Genomic DNA, 10069 nt, shown 5'->3' with positions numbered 1-10069 from the left:
TTTTACAAGAAGATTGTTCTGGTAAAGGGAGAATTCATTTATCCCACGCCTATTATGTGTTAGTTAATGGAAACAGAAAGGTGTATTATCATTTGCTCTTAGAGGGCCAAAGGCCTCATAAGAGAAATATAGATAAGCATACAAATGCAATGAATGAGTTTTGATATAAGATTGATAAAATACCAAGGATAAGCTTTAATTATGTATTATAATAATAGCATTGTGGCAATTTAGGAATAGAGATGAAGCATGTTGCTCAAGTTGGTAGAAGACAGAGGCAAAAATGAACTCAAGTAATCTGACTGCAGGGCCATGCTGTTGGCTTCTTTATACACTGCCTCTAGTGCAAATGCACAAAAATTAAAGGTTGTAAGGACAAGTGTAACTACAAGTGTCTGATGTCCCATGCTCAGAATTAGAAAGCTGATTTCTTATTGGCTCCTATTTAAAAAAAAAAAAAAAAAAAAGGCTAGCCAAGCTAGGACCCTGAAACAGGCAAATTCGCAAATTCTACAGTCAACATGGGACGCCACCTTCAGAAGCCATCTTCCCTCAGTTTTGGACATTCTTTCTCTTGGTTCAATATTAATTTTGGAAGACAGAGGAATGAGACTTATTTAAATGACCCCAAGTAAAACAGCATTTTATCCAAAGAGTGGAAATAGATATGGGTAAAACTTCTTGTTGTGGTTTAGATGTGGTGTCCCTCAAAATCTCACATGTCAGACAATGCAAGAAGGTTTGGAGGAGAAATGATTGTGTTCTAGCCTTAACCTAATCAGTGAATTAATCCCTGATGGGACTAACTGGGTGGTAACTGGAGGCAGGTAGTTGGTGGGTTCATTGGGGAGGCTGGAGGAAGGGATTCATTGGGGGTGTGGATTTGGAATATGTATTTTGCATCTGGACAGTGGAGTCTCTCTCTCTCTCTCTCTCTATTTGCTGATCATCATATGAGCTGCTTCCCTATACCACATGTTTCTGCCATTATGTTCTGCCTTACTTTGAGCTCTGAGAAATGGAGTCAGCCACTTATGGACTCAGACCTCTGAAACCGTGAGCCCCTAAATAAATCCTTCTTCCTCTATAGTTGTTCGGGTCAGGTCTTTCAGTCACAGAAGCAAAGAAGCTGACTAAAACACCCTTAACACATGTCAGGTCCATAGAAAGACAAACCACCTAGCCTGATGGGGAGAACAGGAACTGTGAAGGATCTGCCTGGGGAGGGTGAACAAGTCAGGGTATTCATGTCCAGGATGGCTCCAGGAGCCCTCTGAGCACAAAGAGCTGGTAGAGCCTGTGCCATCAGAATGATTTGTCTTTCTAGTCTGTTTTTTCTGATTTTAGAGCTACCCACCAACAATCTATACTCTCTTCCCTTATCTATTTTTTCTCTCTCAGTTTAGACTACTGTTAAAAAAACAAATATAGACTCTATGGCTTAAAAACAACATAAATTTGGATTCTAGAAGTCCAAGATCAGGGTTCAGTATAGTCAGTTTTGGTAAGGCACCTTCCAGGTTTCAAGTTATAGACTCTGTCTGCTGATGTGGTGGAGAAAGGGGGAGGGAGCTCTTTTGGGTCACATTCCTGAGGACTCTACTCTCATGACCTAATCACCTTCCAGAGCTCCATCACCTTGGGAGTTAGCTTTTTTTTTTTTTTTTCAGTTGTAGATGGACACAACACCTTTAAGTGTTTACTTACTTTTATGTGGTGCTGAAGATTGAACCCAGTGCATCACACATGCTAGGCAAGTGCTCTACTGCTGAGCTACAACCCTATACCTGGGATTAGCATTTTTAACATAGGATTTTGAGGGGAACAAAAACATTTAGTCCATGTACTATCTCACTGTTTGTGCAAGTTCATAGATTCTGCTTCCTCATCATTTCAACACATTTGTGGGCCTGGCCATCTCAGACTTTGGCTCTTTGACTTCAGCTAATTCCTTCATAAATCTCATATCAAATATTTTAGTGAAGAAGGTCCTGATTGGCAAGCCAATTTATCATCTCTGTTTAGAGAGAGCTTTTGTGCCAATTGACTTTATAGGTTGTGGGTCAGCCCATCAAATGAGTAGCCCTTACTTGAAATGGCTGTGTGTTTATAGAGGTGTGTAAGGGTGGTGGGGGTAAGGCAGTGTGTGAGAAGACAGTGGGGGGGAGGGGGGAGGCCTCCATGGGTCGGAAGTCTCCCATTCCCACTGAAGGTGAGGTTAAGGGCTGTTCACCTGTTCATGGATCCATGTGTGTTGATTTTCAGCATTTTCTAAGCCCATACATCCCATTTAATCTCACTGCCCTCAGAGGTAAGAATCATTGCCTCCATCTGCAGGTTGTAAAAGTGGTTAAGTGACTGTCTATGGCAGAGCGTGAATTTGAACTACATCTACATCACTCCAAGGCCTTGTTTCCTCCACAAGTCCTTGCTGCTTGCCACCATTTCACCCTGAACAGTCTCTGCCAAGCAAGAACTGAGAAGACACTGAAGGCAATACAAATATGTTTTTGAATCAGGCTCTGAAGTGAAAAGTCTAAATAAACTATAGATATTCCCATATTTTTAGTTTCAATATAGAGAAAATGGGAAACTAGCATCCTCCAGTTACTGACACCACATCTGGCTCGGATGCAAATATCTGAATCATATGATCTCTCAAAGGTATGAGAAGAGCAAGCATTTGTATAACATTAACTGTGATCAGAACCCTTTGTTTAATGTACACCAGTTCCTTTAATCCTCACAACAATCATATGAAGCAGGTGCTTTCCCATATTCATTTTATAGGTAAGGAAACTGAGGCAGGGTGTGGGAAGAAACCTGCCCAATGTCACCTAGCTCTAAGCTGTAGAGCCAGGTCTCAAATCCAGCCTGAATGGCTGCACAGCCCATAGGAACTATGCTCGTCCATTGTTCTGTACTTTTCAGGCATGTGCAAAAATAACTTCCTCTATGAGCATGTACCAACTTTCCTCTGAAGCAATGGGAAAAGTTTCATTTTTTAGATGCAAATAAGTTTTTCCATAATAACAGAGATGTAAATCTATCATGGGTAAAAGCCTGTCAAGGTTTTTTAAAGCAGCTCCATATACCAATATTTGAATTATTGTTTCAATCCCATAGAATTACCTTTCCATCTGTTTAGTACTGACATGTGAAGAGCAATGAGTCACAAGGAAATCTGTAAACAATACAGTATCAAGCATTAATTGTATCATTTACTCTTGAAAAACGATGGTTCCTGAGTATTGAAGTGTTCTCATTGTTGCTATAACAACTTCAGCTCTCTATTATGATTCTCGCTGTTCAGTGTGAATGCTTATGTTTATCAGAACAAAGGTTCATGAGGTTTAAAAATATTGTGTATCTGTGATGCATGTCACTTAGCCAATTCATTTATGAAGGAGAATAATGAGCAACTGGCAAAAGGTAATGAAATTCCTCGAGAAATGAACCCTGAAAAGTTCATTGTGAAACATGCTTTGCATAAAGCATGCTGACAGTGGTCCTGCAGGATTCCCACACCAGCCTCTCTGCAGCATGTGACCCAGGACTCAGTTGCTCTGTGCTGGTTGTAAACCCAGCAGCCAGAACAATGGCATAGCCATTTGTTGAACAAATGATATACAAATGTTAGACTCTTCCCTTTTAAGGTCACAGTCAATCTGGTGTCTTCAGTTTATCTCCCATCAATATCAAGTAGAACACGTGACATTTGCCTTAACCTTGGGAGACACATTTTTCTTAGTTTTTAAATTCTTGCTTTCATCTTAATTTTCCTGAACACACAAAAAAAGGCATAGCCAGCAAGTAATTAAACACTGCTAAGCTGTTAATATTCAAAGAAACAGATTCTTGTGAATTAAAATTTAGAGATATCAATAAATTTTTTAAATTATAGAACTAACTTCACCTTTATTGCTCCCTTCAAATATAAATGATCAGCAAGGGTTCATGATGCAAGCAAAAAGCATCTAAAAGCCAAGGTTACAGGTAGCTTCTTGCTAAGAGAAATTCCCAAGGCACTGTTGAGTCACTCAAATAAGCCCACGCCTCCCACAGCCCTGGTCAGACAGTCGAAGTGTCAGTAACCACTGGAGCAAGGGACAGACATCTCTGAATTCCCAGGAGTAGGTCTTGCTACTGGGATCATCCGTAGATTCTTTTTAAACCACATGGACAGGAAAGGAAACAGAAGCCCGGGGCTGTAGTCTGGGTAAAGAAGTACACACCTGCCAGCATTTTCTTGCCTTTTCTCTTTCTTTCTACACTAGTTATTCCCTTAACATACACACACACACACACACACACACACACACAGAGGAGTAGAGAGAAGGAGAGAGTAAAGCATGTAAAACCTGTGTGAAAAGCTAAAAAAAAAAGTTTGTGTTTGCATGTGTATATTGCAATATTTGATAAAATTTCTCGTAGGGAACCTAGTCAAAGTTTTAGAGCAAAATTAGGTTTTGATATAAAAAAAAGTTTTGAAGATAAAATCAAAAGTATTCGGGATGTGTGGGGGTCATGGAATGAAACTGGAAAATAGGGATGGGACCAAAATAACATATGACAAATACCGCTAAAGGTCTCTTGAATGAAATACATGGTAGCTGGAAAAGTATTTTTGAAATATCTAGAACTTAATTCTCAGATGCAATAAATTGTAAGATGCACCATAGATTTAAAACAAGCTTTTTCAGAGGAGAAAAACTTACAAATTAATTGTGTGTAATCATTTATTTTAATAATTGACAAAAGTGATCATATATCCATATAATTATAGACACCTTTCCCGTTCAGAATAATGAGCAAAGTTTGAGTTGGATATTTGTTTGGGTATATTGTACAAAGAGTCTTTGGATTCACTCCTGGGCCCTGATAGATATGCTTGGTGTCATGGTGACAGGGTGTTTATCACAACCAGTGCTCATCATCTTGGTTTCTTTATCCCTTGAAGATTGACAGTATAATTCTGAGGGATATTGAAAAATATCAGAGTTTTTTCTGCATTTTCTATTTGGTTAAACTAATAGATTCATATTTTTCCTTCATTAAATTACATATCACTGAAAGTTAAACAGCTTTTTTTGAAAGTTAGCCCAAAGCTTTTGACAGATGTGTTACTCAAAAGTTGAACTTCTTCATGGCCTGTCTTGGCATGGTGTCACTTTCCATAGAAAAACCATCTTAAAGTTCAGAAATAATTGAAAAGCAATTTAAATCTTTAGTGCAATCTTTTAAAAATGCCAAAAAAGGATTTTATTTATGTCGCATAGGAAAGCCTATTTAAATATTCTCTTTCCATCTCTCTCTCATTCCTGCTCCTTCACCCTGACCCCCACCACAACAAAACAAAACATCTCCCTGAGACTGCCTAAAGCCCACCCCCTTCTACATGTTCTCTTTCTTCTCTTCCCTCCTACTTTCTGGATTTCTTTCTCCCTTCCATGTGAAACCCTCTACCTTCCCAGTGTCAGTCTACAAAGTTGGCTGCCTTCTTCTCACCCATGGCCTGATATTTTCTTTGCAATGGGAGGCATTCAGGGCTTGAGTGATAATTATTTGAGTATATCAATAGATAACCCCAAACTCTACTAGCTTGGAAAGATTTTGTTTATGTAGGATTTAGCCATTTGTACACCCTTAAATTGAATTGCTTGGCAAGTATCAGTAAATTTTAATAACATGTAGCCAAGTAGAATCATTTTAAGAGCATTTTAAGCAACACTCAACATATCTAGATTTAATTAAAGGTCAATATTAGTTGTTTAAAGGCTAATCTTGTATATTGTATACATTCATAGATAATAACTGCATCAGGACTATTTGATCTGCATGCAACTGGCAATTTTCTCATATTGGTTTTAAGAAGCATCTTAATTTCAGCATGGTTATGTTATTTAGTTAAGGAAATATGCTATTTGGGGGTACTTCAGGGCTTCTGTGAGTCATATAGAATCATATATACATATATGATATTAGAAGAAGTTATTTTGCTTTCTAAATTACACCCCAAAATTTTAAGTTAGAATATTTCTGATGAGATGAGTAAAGCCTGTAATTCTGAACAATTTGTGTTGTTCTTCTTTCATTTAAAAAATTGAGGTATAATTAATTTTATACAGTATTCACTTAGTGTTCAGTACTGAAGTTTTTGACAAACACACAGTCACATAACCACCACCTCAATCAAACTGTAAAACAGTCTGTGTAGTTTTTCCTTTTCCAGAATATCAGGTAAGTGGAATCCCTATGCATCATTCTAAATTTGGTTTTCTTTGTCTATCAGAAGGCATTTGAAATCCATTCACATTGTTGAGTGTATCAGAAGTTCATTTCTTTTTATTGCTACATAATATTCCATTGTAATGCATCACAGTCCATTTCTTAGTTTCCCAGTGAAGGAACATGGTTTTGAGCAGCTGTTTTGTATGTGGTGCAAGGAGTCGGGGTTCATGACAGTTAGAAAGTGACTCTTGGTTTCTAGTTCTCAGACCAAAAGTCTACATAGAGATTTTTGCTGTTCTAACATAATTTTAAATAACTATCTTTCCAAATCTTGTTTTCCGATTAGTTTTTATTGACCATTATTTCTGTGGGGTTGTGAAGTGGAAAAAAATTAAATAAACTATGAAATTCAGAATTTTAAATGACTTGACTTCAAATCTAATATTGAACAGTTATTTAATGTCTCTAATCTTTCAGTTTCCCTATTGTGATAGAGAGCGAGCCCTTTCATACCTCATCCTGACTCAGTCATTTTTATGAGATATTAATTCATAGACAAGGTTTTTGCCTGTTCAGGATTTTTATTTTTGCTTTTGTTTTGCCTCCTTTCTCTTTCTCTTCCTTTCTTTCAAGCACAAGTAGACCTAAAGGGACGTGAGTGGTTTAGCAGAACATCATAAGTCCCTACAAGTCTTTCTTGCATTTACTTCACTAAAAGCCAAGATGGAACATCTCAGAAGAAATGGGAAGAGAGAAGGACCTCCCCTCCACTGGACAGAAGTATTTTGGATGAGGGTTAAGGGTGGGGCAGGACCAACTGGTGAAGGGCAGTTCAGAGAAGACTGAAATGACAGAGAGAAAGCCCTCCCAATAAGAGCCTCAGAGTGTGGCAACACCAAAAGAGGAAGACCCCAGAGTGGAAAAATCAGGCCTCATATCCAGCAAAACCGGAGTTTAGGCAACCTTGCCAAAATCTTTCTGTGCCCTAGACCTAGAGGCACATCTGGACCTGATGAGGGCATAGAGACAGAGGAGTGGGAATAAGAGACATCTTGTTGGCACTCTGTGGGTTCCAATGACCAGCATCATCCCTCCAAAGTTAGGTACTTCGTAAGTTCCAGGAGACCTGGGGAAGCCCAGGACCCGAGGAAGGTGGGATCCCAACTAAGACCAAGAGTTTTCCCCTTTTCTGCCAATAGAATAGAATCAGTACTCAGAGTCAGAAATTAGGCTCAGAGAAAATAAATAAAGAAATTTTATGTCTTACACAATGGAGCTTGTAAGTCCACTCCACTTTGTTCTGCTTTCTATGTTTTTAAAAAATGTATAAGTGAGGATACAAAGTATCTATGAGGTTCATGGGTGTGATCGTCCATTTCGATGGTCACAGTTAAAGCCGTATTTCTATGAGAAAGAAGGAAATCATTATAATCCTTAATTCATCCTAGTAGTCATTTCTTTTCTTTCTTTTTGAAATTTTTGTAATGATAGATGGACAGCATGTCTTTTATTTTTCATTTTTATGTGGTGCTGAGGATTGAACTCACTGCCTCACACATGCTAGGCAAGCCCTCTGCCACTGAGCCCCAGCCCCAGCCCTAGCCCAGTCATTTCTTTATGAACACTTTGTTACTAGGTTTTACTGCCATACTTGCTTAAGAAAAGGAGCATATGGGTGAAGTGGCATATTTTTTTTCCTAACAGTTTCCACTTGTCCCAGTTGAACACATTGAAAGTAAATTGATATACCATACACATAGTTCATAGCCTCTCCAAATATTGATTGTCATCTTATGATTTACTCATTCATACATTTGTTCCATCACCAAGTGCTTAGCAGGTTCCAGACACTACAGTCAACACATTAATGACACCTGGATGTGTGCGAAGTCTTTAGCTACTCTAATCTGATCTTTCTTTTATTCTTGACATGTATCTGACCTCCATTTTCTGAGGATGAAAATCAGACCCAGGGAACATGCCTAAGTCCCTGACAGAGTTCAAGGGTTCAGACGCCTTTCATTAGAAGACAGGAATTCTAAATGGTGAGAAAGCCCCACTGTTAACCTACAGTGAATTCCCAGAATCCTACTAATAGCACTTAAAAAAAAAAAAAGAGAGAGCTTCTGTCATAATGGGAAGACACACTAATACTGATGTACTTTTACTCTGAGGAGCCCCTGAAACTGTATAGGCCCAGGAGTCTTTCTGGGTAAACTAAGAACCACTCCAAAATAAAATCAGTGGTTCAAACACTGAAAAATAAAAAACTTTGCAATTATTTGGTGATTGTTTTTTCCAAATTAAACACCTTTTCAATTTGCTGACATTATGGATAGTTGGAGTGAAAGTTTTAAATATCTGAAGCAGAATTGTTTGCACCTTAAAATATATAAAAAATGGCATTTGAGCTGGCACAATTCCAATCTTCATTTTTAAGAATTTGAATTTTTTTTTAAACAAAACAAAACTGACCCTAAAGTTCTTAGGCCCCTATTGATAATTCTTTCCAGAAAAGACAAACCTGAAGCATTGGTTTTGTGTTGATAAATTATAGTCATTCATACAAGTGAATTCTGCTTACAGATAAAGTATTAAGGAACAAAGAGAATTCTAGCTTTATTTAAAGACAAGCAATCTAAACAGGAATCATTAAATACAATTTGCAAACTTTAATTAAAGATTAAACATTTTCAAATTGGAAAACTAGTGGAAGAATATTGAGAAACAGCTAAAAAAAGAGATTAGATGGGGAGCCCTCTTCCAGGGTGATACCTAAAACACAAAGAAACTGCTCTCTTCTTCCCAAGACCACCCACAAATAGCAACTGGTAGAATGGATCTCACTGGTAAAATAATCAGCAATAATGTAATAATGCAACTTACTCCATTTTGCCAAAAGTACAAGGAGAACAGGGTTGGATGCCCAGAAACTTGGTGAAGTAATACTCACTCATTCTTCAACTGTGAGCTGAGAGTGTTCTCAAGTGCACATGGAATATTCATTAAGATACATCATATTTAGTTAGTTTGATATTTAAAATAATAGAAATCATACAAGGTAGATTCTCAGAACACGATGAAATTAAACTAGAAAACAATAATGGAGAGATACCTGAAGATTCCCAAGCACTGGAAAATTAGAGAAAGCCCGTCTAAGTAACATACAGATTACAGAGAAACCTCCATGAAAATTTAAAAATATTTTGAGCTAAATGAAAATATAAATATTAAAATTTGTGGGGTGCAGCCAAGCACAGCTTAAAAGAACATTTGTAGCCCTGAATGCCTACACATGGAAAACAAAATATCTAAATGAACGATCTAAGTTTCCAGCTCAAAAAACTATAAAGAAGCTTGGTGCCATGGCACATGCCTGTAATCCCAGTGGCTTGGGAGGCAGAGGCAGGAGGATCTTGAGTTCAAAGCCAGTCTCCACAAAAATGAGGCACTAAGCAACTCAGTGAGATCCAGTCTCTAAATAAAATACAAAAATAAAGCTGGGATGTCACTCAGTGGTTGAGTGCCCCTGAGTTCAATCCCCAGTACTCAAAACTTATATATATATACACACACACACACACACACAAACACATATGATCAAATTAAACCTAAAGAAAACAAAAAGAAGTAAGTAATAAATATTGAGCAGAAATCAATGAAAATTCCCAAAGATCAGGAACAAGTCAAGGATATCCACTCTTTTAACTTTCATTCAAATCTGTACCAGAGGTAAAAGTTAGGGCAATTGAATAAGAAAGTGAAACAAAAGGCATCTAAATTTGAAAGGAAAAAAACTATTTCTATTTGCTGATGACATGATCCTATCTAAAGAAAA

Source organism: Marmota marmota, unplaced genomic scaffold (genome assembly GCF_001458135.2).
Source record: "Marmota marmota marmota unplaced genomic scaffold, marMar, whole genome shotgun sequence".
Lineage (NCBI taxonomy): Eukaryota > Metazoa > Chordata > Mammalia > Rodentia > Sciuridae > Marmota > Marmota marmota.
The sequence above is the reverse complement of the archived record's forward strand: the minus strand, read 5'-3'. Positions refer to the sequence as shown.